We start from the raw sequence: 17450 nt of genomic DNA on the forward strand, positions 1-17450 counted from the left end.
TAGAAAAGGCTTTTCTTGAACCCCTCTGTGAAATTAAACTTTCCTGAGGCCAAGCAGTGGGGAAAACCCTGCTATGGAAACAAAGCTTCGGGCCAAAGTGAGTCTGAGGAACACGAGTGTGGAGCAGTTGGAGAGGGGATTAGTCGATGGATATTTTCCACACGTCTGAAAGCCACATTCGCGGCCTCGCCAATTTCAACTTTTGTATTCTGAGGGGGGAAAAAAACCTACTAGAATTAAACACTCCTTTTAATCTAAAGGGTTTTGGTTAAGTGGTTAACAATCCCAGCACATCTGAGCACGACACATTGAACCTCTACCCTGAAAGAAGCACAGCCACGAAGCACTCAGACTCCTGCGCTTTACAGATGTCCCCTCTTCTTCAATCTGTGTCTCTGAAAGCACAAACGACTCCCGGTGTGTCCGAATCGCACACCCGTGCTGCTAAAACAAACTCCGCGCGGGACCGTGCAGTCACCACAGTTCACCTGCTAAAAAACCTGCACAGACACCAGAGAACAGAGAGAGGCTACGGCCGGAGTCTCTTCAGAGACACTGGATCTCTCTCTCGAGCAGCAGCAGTAACATTCACACATCATTGTGCCCAAGCTGTGCAGCTGCTTCTTAATATTTCATCTTTCAAACTCCGGAATTTCAAAATCTTGGTCCTGAGGGCCGAAATTGCCTTGATTGGTCAATGGCCAACTTTATTTTATATAGCGCCTTTAAAGGTGGCTTCTCAAAGCACTTTACAGGATGACAACAACAATAAATAAGAATACACAAGAAAAAACACAATTACAATAGATAGAGGAGACCGTGGATGGTGGTACTAGGAAAAGCAGAGGGGTGAAGAATGGAACCAGTTAAGTAAAGGCTCTTCTGAAGAAGAGGGTTTTGAGTCTGGATTTGAAGGAGTTTAGAGAAGGTGACTCTCTGATATCCTTGGGCAGAGAGTTCCAGAGCTTGGGGACATAACAGGAGAAGGCCCTGTCACCCATACGATGTAGACGGGCTTAGGGGACAGTAAGGAGAGCAGAATTAGAAGAGCGAAGGTTGCGAGGTGAGGAGTAGGGCGATAATAGTTCAGACAGGTACTGAGGTGCCAAGCCATGCAGAGCCTTATAAGTGAGCAGGAGATTTTGAGATTATGAGAACTACAAGCTCCAGACCGCCTGTGACGTTAATGCACGATAATAAAGGGACATTCACTGGCAAGGCACGCACATCGTGATGGGACATCATTATCACAGAGGGTGATGGGAGCCTCTTTCTATTAGCTGCCCTTCTCTGCGAAGGCAAGACAACCTCACTTGCAGAAGTGATCAACCCCCACTATCGCACAGGAGGAGCGAATATTAAAATAAGCCATGAAAACAACAGAGTGGCTAAACAGAGTAAGTTCTATCATCCCCGAGTCCGGTCACACCATGATCTATAAATCCCTGCAACACGGACAGGCCACTGGTAGGAAAAATCACCTATGTCTGGGCTACCCAACATGTGGCCCTCCTTGTCATGATCGCTACTCCTCCTCTTAAGGGCGCTCCAGCCCTTCCTTGTTCTGCCCCATTACCCGCACCTGTTCCTTTTTCCAGCCCCTCTTCAGTTCCCCCTTAAAAGCCCGTTATGGTTTTAACTTTCTGTTCCTGATCCCCCCCAGCCGGTCTGATCCGGTTCCTGGTTTTTAATCCCCTGGATGGATCGCCCGGCCACGGATTTATGCTTCTGTTTTGGTTTCCCGTTTGGACTTTGTCTTGGATCGTTTGCCCCGGACTCACTTCCCCTGGACACCTGCACACCTGGGACACGCCCCCCTGTCTCCATACCCGTCTCCTGCATGACTTTTCCCCCAGTGTTTCCTCACTATTCCGGATTGTGTCGTCTGCACAGGGCCTGTTCGTGACCCTTCTTATCTGCTCCATTCCAGAATTTGGCTACAACCAGCTCCTTAATTGCTATATTGATCCTGCTGCTCATAAGCTCAGTAATGAAGGGGCTGGTTGTAGCACACCTCTGGTAAGAAGTGGCTTGGAAGAGCCACAGGTCGAGCTGTCCTGACCCAGGTCCACAGAGTCGCCGTCATATTTCTGAAAACGCATCACAAGCAGGGGAATCTTTTTAATTAAGATTTGAAACGGAAATCCCAAGAAACCCGCAGCTCTCCGTTGGCCTGTGAACTTGAAAAGGCATCAGAACTCGTATATCCCAAGCGCTCTCAAACTGATTGTTGAAGGGTGAGCTCTTGGACCAGCTGGATTGTAGCTCTATACAGCTGTTGCCCTCACCACATTGCTCTGTGGAAGCTTAGTGTCCAGCGAAATAATTGTTACTTATGTTCACAACCAGAATCCACTGGCAAGACCTTGAAAATTCAAATATGAAGCATTTAATAATGTTTTATGTGTATTGTTAAAATTGTAAATGATAAAAATGAGTTAAATGCCAGTACTGCAGTACTGGTCGTGACACTTATGATATATTTGCAGTCAGCTGTGACCCTTTTATATAACAATGATTGTGTGCACCTGGGGTTATTCATGTATCAGTCTTTTTTGGCACAGGAAGGCTTGCTTTCTGGAGTAGAAATTGAATTATTTACTGCAACCTTTAAAGTGAGAAAATACAAAACGGTTTCTGGAGGAAAGAATACCATAATCAATATTTTTGTCAGCATGTGAATGTCTCCATTAGAAAGCCGCTGAAACAAAGCCATCTATAAAATCTATGTGTATTGTATCGGACAACGTGAAATTTAACCTTGTAGGTTTTCTCTGAAGGAGGGGGTCGCAGCCTTCCACTTGATAAATTAAACAGGTGCTTGCGCGGCTCAATATACTTCCTTGCTGAAATCTAATCATTTTTGTGGTCCTCTGAGTGCCATAGGCTTATATAACATCGTAATAAAACTAATTCTTTGGAAGCCTGTCTGCAATGAAACTGTCGGTAATGTATCAGAGAAACAGGTCGACAAGGACGCTATTTAAAAATACTCATTCAGAGGGTGAATTTACATGTTCGGTTCTGTAGAGATGCGGAGACAAAGCTGCAATTATTCGCTGGGCTTTGGGGAGGATTTTATTTTTTAATTCGGAGTCTTGAAGACGACGTCCCTTTTTGCACGGCGCAGATTTGGACCACCAAGAGACACTGTAGTTCATCTCCAAAATCACTGCCAGAGTTTATAGGCGTAGTCTAGTATATTACATTTTAGGTGCAGAAAATCTATATTTAACAAAGTATTGTTTATATATAAACGGAAATGTGGTGTCTGTGGTGCTTGTCTTGAGGTAATAACCGTTATTTTGCCGACAAAACAGGTGCAACGCCATCAGGTGAGCTGTGAGCTGTTGCCGCAAAGGTTTCTGAATCAAATTTAAATTTCTTCAACTCACCAGTCACCCGCGATCAGAGACAAAGCCTGTAGCTCGTTGTTACAGGAGGCTGCTCCAGGGAGCAGCTGTTTCTGAAGACAGAAAAAGTTTTAATAATAGTTCGTCTGATTTTACTGGGAGCAAAGCCCAGCTGAGGTAATTAAACTGTGATGCGATTGTTTGCCATATTGTTAGGAGAGAGATGTGGGGCGCAGGGAGATTTGAATGTGGTTGCTGTTAATTTCGCACGATTTTGTTCTGCAGATTTTGAGATGAGTTGTTTCCTCGCTTTGTTTTAAAACGGGGACATGCTTTTATATTGTAACGCACACGGCCGACATTGCAGGTTGTGCGAGCCGACTTACCAGCGCGGTGACGTCACCGGCCCTGTTAAGTGACGCCGGAGGCCCGGGTTCGAGTCCCCAGCGGTGGGGCGCCGACCTGAGGCGGCAGTGGCGAGGGCGCCATACCCCCGTGAACCCGAGAGCGCTACAGTATTTTAAATTAAATTTGGCAAACGCGCCGTTCTTTGACAGCGATTTTAATGTTCCACAGGTGTGAAGTAATCTTGTATTGATATCGTTCTGAAAAACTATTTGCAAAACGTGATTTAGTCAAGCAATACTCATCAGGTAGGGCTTTAACGATCCTTTTGTGCGTCAATACTGAAACTTCGCTTTATTAATTTAGTCTAACGCATTAGGGCTTGCATCTGGGCCAAAACTAAAGGCCCATAGAAGCGTTCTGTGGGTATTATTAGCAAGACAAAAAGAGTACCCTGCTCTATCAAAGGTTGTCTGTCTACTACACCTCAACTATAGTGGTGGCGGCAACACTTAATTCCTGTTAAAATAAACTCGCTCTTCTGTTTATGCCTGGAGAATTTCAAATAAAATGAAGCAGTTTATTCGGTTGTCAATCTCAATGCAAAATAATGCCAGATATTTGACCAATATTTGAATGATTTAATGTGGACAATACACAGTTCCTTACAAAATAGCTGTCTGGGATCTGACTGTTCTGTTTTGCTAAACCAGCTGACAATAGTTCATCTACATCAGGGATGCACCTTTAGGGTATGAACTTCAAATTACCACAAAAATAGCTCAGATTTGCTGCTATAGTTTTCATTTTCAGCAAAAGAAATATTTCAGGTGTTTGAGTACCCTGTTGAGTCAAGTGTTCTCTTCAGCTTGTTCACTCTGCATCAACCCAACTCTTACTTCCTGTTGCCTTGACGTGACCCCAGGTTAAATCATAGCAGAGGATCAGGCTAGAGCCATGAATGAAAAAGGGTTCCCTTTATGTGATTTCAGCTTGCTGTATTTACTCGTTCTTTCATTTTTTTTTATCTTGCAGGAGTGATTGAAGACTCCTAACGTTTTTCCCCTTCTCAGAACTTAGTGTGAATAGACTGACAGTAATCAAGGCTGATGGTCTTTGCAATCGGATGCCCTTGCATGCCAGACTCCATCCTTTTTCTTTTTATTTCCTCTTTCCTTTTGCATAATGTGCACATCTGTGGGAGTGTTTTTTCTCCAGACCAACTTGCCTGTAAAAGCACGGCCTTGGAAACGCAAAAAGCAGTTTCGGTCCCTTTAAATGTGAAAAGGTGGTTGCGTTTACAACTCTACCATCCTATCACCCCTCCCAACAAAAACTATTACCTTCCTTTTACACCGCTAATGGGTAGATATGTGAAGTAGTGCAGATTACAAGGGACTGATAGCTCTATGAATGCCCCCCCCCCCAAATGGTACAAACACCACACTAATGAATGTGGTGGATTTCATCATCTGTGCCAGTGAATGCAGCATTTCTGCCACTTTCATTTCTGAGATACACCACATTTTGGTGGGGGCCCAATCTGATGTCACCGTGCAGGAGAACCAATCCAGTCTAAGTCATTAGTGCTGTGTGTTTGTGCCAGTTTCAGATAGTAGCTTCCCCATCTACAATAAAGCAGCATCTTTCTAGGTAATTGCATGACCGTGAATGGCAACTTTCACAGACCACTATTAAACCCATCTGGAAAGTTCAGGTGGTCCGTTACGGGATGCAGGGATACAAATGTCTGCAATTTTGCTTGACCGGTGGGGGAAATTTAGTCTCCTGTTTCATACTCAAATTAGGAGAGTTTCAGATTTAGCCTTAAAAGCTAATATTTCAAGTAGGTAGCTGCAGAGGAACAAGTAAAAGTTTAATTCCATGCTGAATGTCAAGCACCCAAAGAAGGCTCCACAGCCAAAGTGTTTCCTTTCTTCTCGGCATGGAAAAAGCCTTTTATTTGTTCCATTGTAGCCTACACATGCCAACATAGCTACCTACTTGAATTGGGCAGGCTTAACGTAGGATTGGAGGGCAGGGACTTTACACTGGAGACATGCCAGTTAAGCATCTCTGAAGGAGGAAGCCAGCCTACAGGAGCAGCCACAGTCAAGGTGAGAACAGGCCAAGTCCAGCCAGGAAGCCCCATTAACTCCAAGCTTGGCACCTTGGTTGCTGTGCTATGGCAGCACTGACAAGCTGATGCTTCCTTGGTCCTGTCAGTAGTGTCCTTTTGCGAGTCTCAGGTTATGTAAATTGGAGAATTCCAGGTGTGACAACTGCATAATTGAAGCTCCTTGGTTAGTGAAAGGTGCAATATGTACTGGTTAGGTCTTGTAGACAACTCCCAGCTTTATCTTTGTACATTTGAAGGTATAGCAAGCAGTTTTCATCCAGGTGGTGTTGATGCCCAAGAAAACAGTACCTTCAGGTGTAGGTTATTACCAATTTCTTCAGATCAGAGATCTAGTGGTACCACAACACCAGAGGACGGTTAAAAATAAAAGGCAGCATACAAAGACTTTCAGTGACACCTTTATTGCCGAGATGATACAGTTGTTACAAGATCAGGGTCAAGGACATGACAGGTCAGAGGATCACCATACAAACCAAATCTTTGTTCCACATTGCAGATTCAGTGTGGAGGATGTCCCATTCCTGTTGCTAGTCTCTATTCTTTGGTTTTTCCAAGGGGTGGGAAAGCACCTTTTCTTTGTCTCTTTAAAGATTACATAACCAAGTCCCAACACTTTGTTGGTCATTGTGGACTTCTCAGAACAGTCCAATATTCCTACCCAGGCCAGTCACACTTTGGACTCCTCAGCTTGGAGAACATGCACTGCTCAACCATACCCAGAGCCATAATTGAAAGACTTCCACACCATCCTACAGACTTGTCCAGTGGAGATACTGCTGAGGAAGCCCTCTTCGGCACAAAAGGACTAGGTTGTTGGACTGATGCGAGTACCTTCAGTTTCTACCCATTTCAGCAGCCAGTTGAGGAATGGGGTTCCAAATATCTTTGCTACAACAGTGTGCTGCCAAAATAGAGGCTTGATCTTAAACGGACGCCTGGAAAGTCCATGTAAGGTATTGTACATACCCAGAAGCCCTCAATTTTGCAGGCAAGTTTCATAGTCCTGTGCTTAAGGCCATACTGCTTTCAAAGTCAGTACGGAAAAGCAGCCAACTAAAGCAAGACTAAATTTCCAAGACGCTAAGCAATGTAGCAAAACCATTTTTTTTTGCATGCAATACCCTGTATATCTACATTTAGCATCACGGAATAGGAGTTCTGCAGTGTCACTTGACTCCACAACAACTTACCCATGAGCTAGAACACTTTCACACCATCTTGGCAAAATATAGCACTCCCTACAGGACAGCATCACTTACTGTATTTCCAAGCTGCAGCACAGCTTGTCAAGTCCCATAGTTGATTCGCAGGCTTCAGTAACAATGTTCTGGTTGAATATTCCAAGCTATTGACATCTTGCTTGTCTCACCAAACATATCCCAATATTCTAGAGCCACAGGAACAGTGGCAATACAAATCACAACAAATAATTCTCATATTCCTTTCTAACCCAAAGCACAATCTGAATGTTTTCCTCCCAGACTTCACTTTTAAAAGCCTCTTCATTAATTACAGGGGCTTGGCTAATTCCATGTTAACCTATCCCAAAAGCCTTAAATTCCTCATGTGGAATGCCCAAGTGTGTCTAACTCAATAATGCACACCTGCTTCCAAATCCCTGTCTCCTCATCTTGGCTCAGAGAAACACCACAGCCTGGGCTTGAGCCAAAATGCAGGTTTCCTACAGAAGGCTTCTAGGGACACTACGACGTTGCTTTAATAAATTTTTGTTGAACATTACTAGAAGTGTGTTCTTTTTAAACCTTTCGGCAGACCTCAATTTATTTCAGAAATGGATTCAGAGAGAGAGAATAATTTGATTATTGTTTATATATATATTCCTTTATACTCTTCCTTTATACATATACAGACTTGTGATTTTAACTCTTAAATCAGTTCAGCACCCAATATTATTTCTCTTCTCTTGTCAGTGCCTGCTCTGATTGGAATGGTCTTCTCAGTTGCTGTATCGCAAAGGAGAAAGCCAGTGCTGCAGATCCATTATAAAAACATGCTTTGCTAAAAGAGTTCTCTGTATTTAGAAAATAATGATAATAATCGATGGAAGTGTTGTAATTTCAGATAACTGAGGGGATTGACACATTACTTTGACACGTAGAATTTGCCTTCCAATACTTTTGATACCTTGTATTGGCTAATGATTGTTTAACTGTTTTTGCTGCTGAACAGTCTCCTTCCATTTTCACACTGAATTGGTCTGGTGTTTTGGTAAGTACGCATTTAAATTAACTAGCAGCATGAGTTTTTTTAATCACCAGTAGAGTCAGAAATAACGTTTTGTTTCTGCTTATGGTTTTGGTTTTTCCTCATGTACTCAAACATCACCTATGAGTTTTCATTTTTATCTCTTGATTTATGTAAATCCTTTCTTCCCCTAAACATGTGGCATCAATGTTTCCTCATGACCTCCCCAAGTTAGGCACAACCCATTATTAATAAACTGCTCTTACAGTTTCTACCATTTTAAAAGAATCATGGGAAGGGGAAATGGACCATGAATATTTTCCTTCAAAACTCACAGGAGATACTGTATCTTGTAAGTGTAATCCCTGCCAGAGGAGCATTTACAATAAACTAACACAGAGGTGCGAAGACATATAACCCTCATTTTGTCATGAGATTCATTTGATTGATTTTAGCACATAAGTTGTTACTCGAGTCAACTCAGGTCCGTCTTTAGATTGCCAAAGCTCATTACTTGTAATCCAGATCCATCTGGATACTGCATTTTCTTGCTTACTGACCTTTCTTTGCTGCTTGTTTGACACCAAGCAGCCCTGCAAAACCTCAACAGCCAACTTCAGCTGGGAGACTCCATACTCTCCAACCATTTCTCTGACACTCTGATGAGGGACTGATATTTCCTGAGCTTTCGCTCATGCGTCTCCTCTGTCCTCTTCCCCCAGGGCACTGTCAATTCAATGAGGGAACCCTGCTTTGTAACTCTAGACCAAGGGAGACAATGTCTAGCGTAAGACTCGTGCTGACTACTACCTCTAAGTTGAGCTTATATAAGCATTTCCTTTACACGCTTGTGATTGATGTCAACTCTGTACCATTTCCCCAAGCTCTTTCTCGCTCATGGGGGGGTGGTATCTTCTTAAACCAGAACCGTCCTGACCCTGCTCTAGGCCTTTTTAGGAAATTGTTCGTCTCCTTCCAGATTCCAACTGTCACGGATGTCGGAAGGGGCATGCCGTGGAATGGCCAGGAAAGCAATAAAGACCCTATGCGTAGTGGCAAAAAGGGGGTTATCCCGGGCTCGGGAGGTCAGCCGATGTTGGGTAGAAACCCATGCCCTCAGGCCGCGGAGGAGACGACCTGGTGCTAGGCGGGTCTCAAGACATCCAATCCCTCAGTGCTGAGCGAGGAGGAAAGGTGTGACCCAGAAATATATAGCCCCACACAAAGACACACTGGAAGGACAAGCAAAGCACAGGGAAACTAGGAACAGGACAGAGGAGGAGCGCCCTCTAGCTGTAGAGGGCGTGACACCGACTCTTCAAAAGGAATGGTGGGTTTGTCTGGTTTACTGAGTGTAGCCATCGTCTCCAGCTCCTCCTCATGTCTGGGGTCGCTGTGCGTTCTTACAAATATTCTTCCACCTCCTCTTTTGTAAACTCCAACTATCCTGATCTTTAAAAAAAAAATCCTAACACTTATATAGTGCTTTTCTGAACACTCCGCAGAAAGCACTTACAGGTAAAGGGACTCCCCTCCACCACCACCAGTGTGGAGCCCCACCTGGATGATGCAACAGCAGCCAGAGTGCACCAGTCCACTCCCCACACACCAGCTCTCAGTGGGGAGGAGAGCAGAGCAATGAAGCCAGTTCAGAGATGGGGGTTATTAGGAGGCCATGATTGGTAAAGGCCAACAGGAAATCTGGCCAGGACACCAGGATAACACCCCTACTCTTTTCAAGAAATGCCCTGGGATTTTTAATTACCACAGAGAGAATTTTATCCATAAACAATGCTTATGGTAAGGATTAAAGTTTGGAATTGAGATTATGTTATGTGAATATAATATATACTTCAGTACAGTGCAATAGTATTGAACATTATGCTAATGAGTTAAGTAGTTACTACAGTTAAGTAGTCAAATAATAAGTTGCAGTAATACAGTGTGAACTACTTTGACATGAACTGTCATGTCATGAAAGCAAAACATGAAATTATGTCATGGGGAACTGTATTTAAATTTTCTTTACACAATGAGTTGTGGGAGAATGGCACAGGTAATCCAGCCATTTTTTTTAAACCAACAGTCTGTCTTAGACCAATGGTTGCATGAGATTATTGAATCAGACTGATACCAGTAACCAAAAGGGCTGCACGGATCAAATACTGTCCTCTCGTTTGAGCTTTCTCATGTTCTTGTAACTTCCTAAATGAACACATCAGCTGTATGACTAATAAGGAGTACAAAGGTAGTAAATTGAGTGTATGATAAACGTTTAGAGATGACAAATCTGACTTTTTGGTACAGCGTTCAAATAAATCAGGTTATAGAACAGTAACTGTCCTGCAAAGAACTTTAGACCCCACAGCTCGCCTGCATATTAATTCTTTCATTCGCATTCAAGTAGCTTTTGAATACTCATAAGGATTAAATGTACTGTGATTGCTCAGATGGCCATGAAAAAAAGAGATTTCGAAACCTGTAACTCATGGGGGCTTCTGTGACCACGCCCACTCGAACGACTTCCTTCGCAGGCCACGCCCCGCTCACCTGTCCGCCAGGTCGTGCGGGAGAGAAGGCAGCTGGGTGAGTTTGTTCCGCGTCTTGTTATGGTTATTTTTTTATTTTTCTCTTATTTGAATGTAGATAAAATTTGACCTTTGTAATTATGTAATTTAAACCTCGCCGGATAAAGGAGTAAGACACGTATTTTTGTTGGGCGCTAAATAACATTTTTAGTGTTAGTCTTTTCCAGCGCTTATCTTGTTTTTAAAAAGCCCCCTGTGTTACACAGACAACGTGTGTATGACTTTTACACCGAGGAAAAGCTCTGTTGTAGCAGTAAAGACACTGCTGTATTGGCCAAACTTAGGTACCAAGTCTTTCAGGCTATTATGAGTGTTCGCATTTTTTCATTAGTGTATATGGTACCATGTAATATGCTTTCTTTTCCCTGAAAACCCGATAACCAATTTGAACATAAAATGAAAACGTCATTTTCCGAATGTTCTTTTATCTTAATCTCTCTCCAAGACTTGGTGAGCTTTTGTGCACAAAATCAAGCCTGTACATTTACCCTGACCCAACGCACCCTTCTTGAATTGTAAAGTTTTTTAAATTATTTTCCAGAGTATGTTGTCTGATTATGTTCTTATATCCGTGGTAAAACTTTTGCAACTAATGCTTTCTAGTTGAAATGGTCTTTACATTTTAATATTCTGCTCTGTTGTGTTTTCCGTTCAGTGTCTTCGGACAGGAGGTGATTCCCACTAAATAATGGGAGTATAAACGTAAGTATATACATTTTATTCATTTCTGTACACGAATCTCATTGAAATCCGTTCTGCGCTATCTTCCCTGGTGAAAACGCCGTTTGCTGCTATGAAACCTTGGTTAAATGATCTTTAAATGGTCATTTAAATGCATCTGTTCTTGTGTTTCCAGTTTGGTGTCTTCGGGCAGGACATACTTGGCTCAGCTGCTGGAATGATCTATGTAAGTATAAAACATTTTATTAATTTATACATATCATATTGAAGTACCGTATATACTGTACCTTCCGAAAATTGTTGTTGGAAAACGTGGTACATTTTGTCGAAAGAAGACTCAAACAAGGCGATACTAAACGGCAGAGATAGTTTTGACATGACAATATTGTAGGCCCACTGTTTGCAGACATCCTTTTCTGCTAAAACTGCGATCACATTAGCTTTTGGATGCGCATAATACAGATTCATAAGAAACCGTTTTGGCTTCCAAATTACATCACAACAGTTAAAACAACGGGACCTGTAAAGATTTCGATTAATTATTCCTGTGTTAGTGTGTTAACCACGTTATTTCAGAAAGACAATATGCTAATCAAATTGGAAATTGGTAAAACAAAACGCATTACAATGTGGTAGTTTCTGTCTAATCGATACACTGTGGCTGTATTGATTGTGTTGTGCCTTCGGCTTCGGTATTCACACTTGAAATGTAAGCCTGGGTACTTCAAAACCCTGTTGAACAGGAACATTTTCTGTTACACCAGGCTACGTGCTTTATTCCAATTGTAAATCTTTTGAAACTGTTTCAGCTTCTGTACGTGTCAGTCAATACAGAAGGTCGATCTAACTATCTGGGATAATTTCGAGATCCCTTTTGTAACAGAAAGCACAGCTTATACTTTGATACAGTAATACTATGTGATATAGTAATAGTATATATATACAATGGTATATAGTAATACTATTACCGTGATACAGTAATGCTAATACACCTAAAGAAGGCTCCACGGCCAAAACGTTGTGTTTTCTTTCTAATCTTTTCAGCATGGAATAAACCTATTACTTGTTCCTTTGTAGCTAATACTGATTTCCATAAAATGGAAGCCCGTTTCCACCAGGGCGTAAAAAAAACGCGCTATGGTATCTCGCAATTGCGACTTTGTATCTCACAATTCCTACTTATTATCTCGCAATTGCGACTTTGTATCTCACAATTGCGACTTTAAATCTCAAAATTACAACTTTATATCTCACAATTGCGACTTTAAAACTCAGAATTGTGACTTTTTAACTCACATTTGCGACTTTGAAATCGTCCACATTTCATTGTCCTGTTGTCATTGTAACGGATTCGGGTTCTAGGGCTTGTGCCCCCGCCGCTCCCACCCTAGTTCGTGCCTCACTGCATGGGCTCGAACCCAGGTCTTGCCAGCTGAGCTAAAGAAGACCTTCTTTTTTAAGTAAAAAGGAAATGTACCGAAATTGTTTTGGATAGATTTCCAAAATGTTGTGAAACATTTAAAGGTAAATGTTAAATTATATTGAGATCTGATTTCGATAAAGGATATGTTCTTATTACGAATCAGTTAATTATTTTGGCGAAATACTTCATCCACAAAAGTGAATAATCTAATACTCCTCCCTCCCTTAATGCTTTTAAAGTACAATTCCATTTTTGCTTTAAGTATTAGAAATGTAAAGAATCAAAAGGCAAGACATATGTAGAAAGTATAAGTTTCAGCTTTTATAATTGTGAATTCCTCTGGATGTGAAGTGTCTATTTCTGTAGCTTTTTTTCATATTCTGTTTCCTTTTTTTGTATTTCTGGTGTTTACATAACTTTTTTTTAAAGCCCACCGTCCACTATTCCATCCAGGTACTGTGGATTTCCTGGCGGAAATGGGATTCCATAAAAATGAGTGTAATTAATTTGACTTTTATCAGGGCACTGTACAAGACAAGTCTTCAGGCCTATAGATCCTGTGATCCTGCGCGATTCATGAATTTAGTGTAACGGAACGGCCGACATACAGGTTGTGGTAGTTCAGGTGGGGAGCTGAGACAGCACGCGTAGGCTGGAAAGGAACAAGTAAGAGGTTTATTCCATGCTAAAAAAAAAGAACGAAAACACAACGTTTCGGCCGTGGAGCCTTCTTGAACCCGAAGAAGGCTCCACGGCCGAAACGTTGTGTTTTCTTTCTTCTTTTTTTCCCATACAGGCTGTACGATCTGGTTGCAGTGCGGTGACGGCACCGCCCTCCGCTGCGCGTAACAGGGATGCTGGCCTCCGGGGCTAAAGAAGGTATTCTTTAAAACGCGTTTTTAAAAAAATGCGCTATGGTATCTCAGAATTGCGACTTTATGAATAGCAATTACGACTTTATATCGCAGAACTGCGACTTCAAATGTGAGATAAAAAGTCGTCATTCTGAGATTTTAAGAAGGTCTTCTTTAGCTCAGCTGGCAAGACCTGGGTTCGAGCCCATGCACTGAGGCACGAACTAGGTTAGGAGCGGCGAGGGCACAAGCCCAAGAACCCGAATCCGTTACAATGCCAAAAGGACAATGAAATGTGGGCGATTTCAAAGTCGCAAATGTGAGATAAAAAGTCGTCATTCTGAGATTTTAAGTCGCGGTTCTGAGATACTGTACCATAGCGCGTTTTTTTTTACTCCCTGGCGGAAACGGGCTTTCATAGTTTTCTGTCGTTTTGCAGGAAATGCAACGAAGTTCCAGTCTTCATTCTGGTCGCTGCTTCCACGGATTGCCTTGGAGAAACAGGAACATGCTCTGCTTTTCCGTGCAGTTGCATGCAAATCTTTTCGTAGTCTGTTGATTTTGTTAAAAGTATTTAGCGTTCGTGTGGCCGTGCTTTGACACTTTGTAATCGAAATGCCTGTTCATTTTCACTTGAAAGCCTGTGCATCAGTCATACTGCACTGCTTTGTTTTGTATGCATTTTTCACTCAATAAATTATTCATTGGAGTTTGATTTTGTTCTTTCATTTCTCATGCAGAGCTCTGTACCCCCTTGGCCCTGAAAAACCTTGATGTTGGTGAGTTTCTTGGCGGAGAGATTTTGCGAACTGTTTCTGAGAAACGATGCGATGGACTGTTTTATCCTTTGGAGTCACCTACCGCAAGGGGACACCCTATCGCATTGTGACTTGGAATCTGCAGAGGCTACCTCCCCTTTTAAAGTGTGCCCAGATTGTCCCGCCAAAAAACTGTCCACTCCTCTTTTTGGAGAGGGGGGCTGGATGAATGACCACAGATCAAGCCAAGTCCCCTCACTCCCAGCAGGAGAGGAAGGCAGGCTGGTGATGGCTTTGGTCCCTGCAGAGAGGCAGGTCACCCGGAGCGCTCAGTTACAACCTGTGACTGATAGGCTGAGTATGACCTTGATGACTCAACTAAAGCCATCAGGGACTACTTAAATTGGCAGGAAAATTTGGAGCCACTTAAAAAGGAGGGTAGTCCCCGCAAAATGCAACAGTGTGTCCCCTTGCGGTCCGTGGCGCAAGGTAAAAAACAACCCTTCCCATCGTTTTTTGGAAATTGCTTGTGATCGCTCCAGATTCTCCAGCCAAAATCTTAAAGCAGTGAGACATCAGCCCAGTGCAACCCCCTCCCTGACACTTTGAAACAAAATACAAGACAATTCAGAAAATGCGATCAACAATTTTTATTGCAGAATGCACAGCACATAGCAGCGGTCACCACGAACCATGCACGTTCAGAACTTTACTGCAATAAAGGGCAAGATACATCACTGCATCGGTACATTACAGATCAAGCCAATGGTGTCGAAACCGAAATTGAAAGAAAAGCACCTTGTCAAGAATAGCTTGTCATCGCACGACGCGTTGCTGGAAAGGAGATCGGTTGAGCTCTGAGGATAGAGCCGCTGAACTGAACACAGAAGAAAAAGGATCAAGTTAAAAAGATATCGGATTTGCAGAATCGATTCACTTGAAGTTCTGAAGTCTATTAACTTTGTAAATAAGCTGTCTGAATAAAAGAAATATACAAACACGCTCAAATTCAGTGAGAAATCACAGATACATCCCAGTAACACTACTCCAATATTTAGAAAGTACATAGAAATTCAATGCTACTTATACATTTACGATCAAGTACCACTTATAGCGTGTATCAAATTCGATTTTAATCCCTGCTTAAAAAACCACCATTAAGATTTGTTAGTATTATCCACCTTTACCCAATGGATTCAATATATGAATATAAGAACTAACGCCCTAAGAGTTTCCTATTTCTGTATAACAAAATCAAAACGAAACGCAAAAGCCGTCATATACTTAGTTCTGGTGTTAAAATGCTGGGAAATACGTGTCTAATCGAGTTACAGAAATATGAATACTATAACGAAAGGTAGGAATATAACTTACCCCGGAAAAAATAACTTCTTCATAAATGGAGGCCCATTCTTAAAATACTTTTGTCACCTGGAGAAATAAAAAAAAAACCGTACGAACTAGGAAATTTAATCTTTACAATATTTTATCATTTCGGAGCGGAGAGGGTTATTATAGCCCAAACCCGAAATGGAGAGATTACACAGCTATTAACTTTATATAGGACATGTTTGGAGGTAAAGTACAGTCTTTCTTCGTTAAAGGAAACTGACTTAGGGATACCATATCTTTAAAAAAACTTACTTAATGAAAGATAGGTATAAGAACGCTTAATGCAGACTTTTAAACCTTCGAGAGCACGCTCAGAAGGACAGATCAGCAAAGTCGGCGCCCTAAAACACAGATTAAACCGAAACAAGTTCAATTAACAACAACACGTTTTTATCTAGCTTTCTCAAAGTGAGATTTGATTTTTTGCACTTACACTAAGAAACTTAGAAATCAAACGCAAACGCACCTAAAGCCGCAGAAGGTCGCCCCGCCGCCATCTTGCCGGGCGCACCTGTGGAACAGGTGGACGGGGCGTGTCCGCTGAGGAAGGTCACTCTGGAGGCGGGCTCGGCTCCTGAATGACAGCTGTGGATTCTGTTACAAGGGCTCAACACTGACCTCGCTGAAGACAAATAGAAACTTAAACTCACCAAATCATACATAAAATATGTAAAGGCTCAGGAATTTCCCACAACCTGATACAGTGACGTTTCTCTAAGAGGCTGTTAGTCTGGATCGTTTAGCTTGCGGCCGGTTAATGTAAGAGAATATGCCGGAGAGAGACCCCTGTTGCTCCTAGTTAGGACAGCACCTCTTTTTCACTCCTAGTGCCACACCTGTCCTCAAGGTGTCTCAGTGGTATAAGGGGCTGCTTTTTAGAATTTAATGAAGAATAGTTTATTTAAGAAGGACAAACCCCCCATTCCCCCCTGTTTTGGAAGGCCCCGAAAATGAACCCCCCCTCCAAAACGGCCACCTCCACAAACTCACACTGCCAGCGTGAGAGCTAAACCCGGGGGTTAGAAGTCAGCCTGACAGGGAGGCTCGGTGCTCGTGTTTAACTCACTGGGAGTCGATCTGCTTTTCTGACTTTTAGAAGTGCCGATAATTCAGCCCGCGGAGCTACCAGGCCGGCCGCGCGAAATGTCGGGAATGTCCATCTCTTATTCAGTCTAAAACCAAGACCGTTCCGAAACGAGGCGGTTCCCCGTTTGCTCGCCTGTCAAACGTTAAGGCTACTGAGGCGCCTTTGTAATGCACTTTTCTAGCTTTTTTATTCGACTGGACATGCCGTGTTTATCTTTTTTCAAATGACAGCGAAAAAGTATCATCATAAACTTTGCGGCAGAGTTGGCGGAGCCTGTAAGTCATGGGTCTGACGTGAAGTCTGAATGGTTAAAATGTTGATGTTTTTTATTTGTTTTTGAACAAATTGTCAGGAATGATTCTAAAGACAACCAGTTTTTTTAATATATGAACGATTAAATTAATCTACATGTTGTATACCCCACCTTGTGTCTGGGCAGAGTATCCCTTTAGTTCCTTTATACCATTAGGTGTGACGGCATGATATATTTCCATGGGCGTTTGACAAGGTTCCACATATACGTTTTATCCTTCAGAATAAAGATGTAAAAATCCAAAGCAATGCATGTAAATAGCATGTGAACTGGTGTAAACACAGAAAACAGAATAGTGATAAGGTTGTAAT

General features: G+C 42.4%; 1 protein-coding gene and 1 long non-coding RNA gene across 3 annotated transcripts in view; one reads left to right on the forward strand and one right to left on the reverse strand.

Annotated features, from left to right (window-relative positions):
• Positions 1-14305, forward strand: part of strbp (spermatid perinuclear RNA binding protein) — a 126340-nt gene extending 112035 nt beyond the window's left edge. The window contains exons 20-23 of one of the 2 annotated variants that reach the window (XR_015928946.1): positions 11287-11333; positions 11488-11538; positions 13532-13614; positions 14029-14305. The gene's annotated coding sequence lies outside the window, so the exon portion shown is untranslated. The remainder of the gene's footprint in view (positions 1-11286; positions 11334-11487; positions 11539-13531; positions 13615-14028) is intronic. The other variant, XR_015928947.1, reaches the window with a different exon arrangement.
• Positions 14306-14982: 677 nt separating this feature from the next.
• Positions 14983-16491, reverse strand: LOC148643919 (uncharacterized). Its single transcript, XR_015928928.1, has 4 exons — positions 16206-16491; positions 15992-16080; positions 15722-15778; positions 14983-15224 (listed from the first exon to the last, which is right to left on the reverse strand). It is a non-coding gene; the product is annotated as an uncharacterized LOC148643919 (long non-coding RNA).
• Between the last annotated feature and the right edge of the window lie 959 nt (positions 16492-17450).

The sequence above is a fragment of the Lepisosteus platostomus genome, chromosome 21, assembly GCF_059453375.1.
Source record: "Lepisosteus platostomus isolate fLepPlt1 chromosome 21, fLepPlt1.hap1, whole genome shotgun sequence".
NCBI classification, from domain to species: Eukaryota; Metazoa; Chordata; class Actinopteri; order Semionotiformes; family Lepisosteidae; genus Lepisosteus; species Lepisosteus platostomus.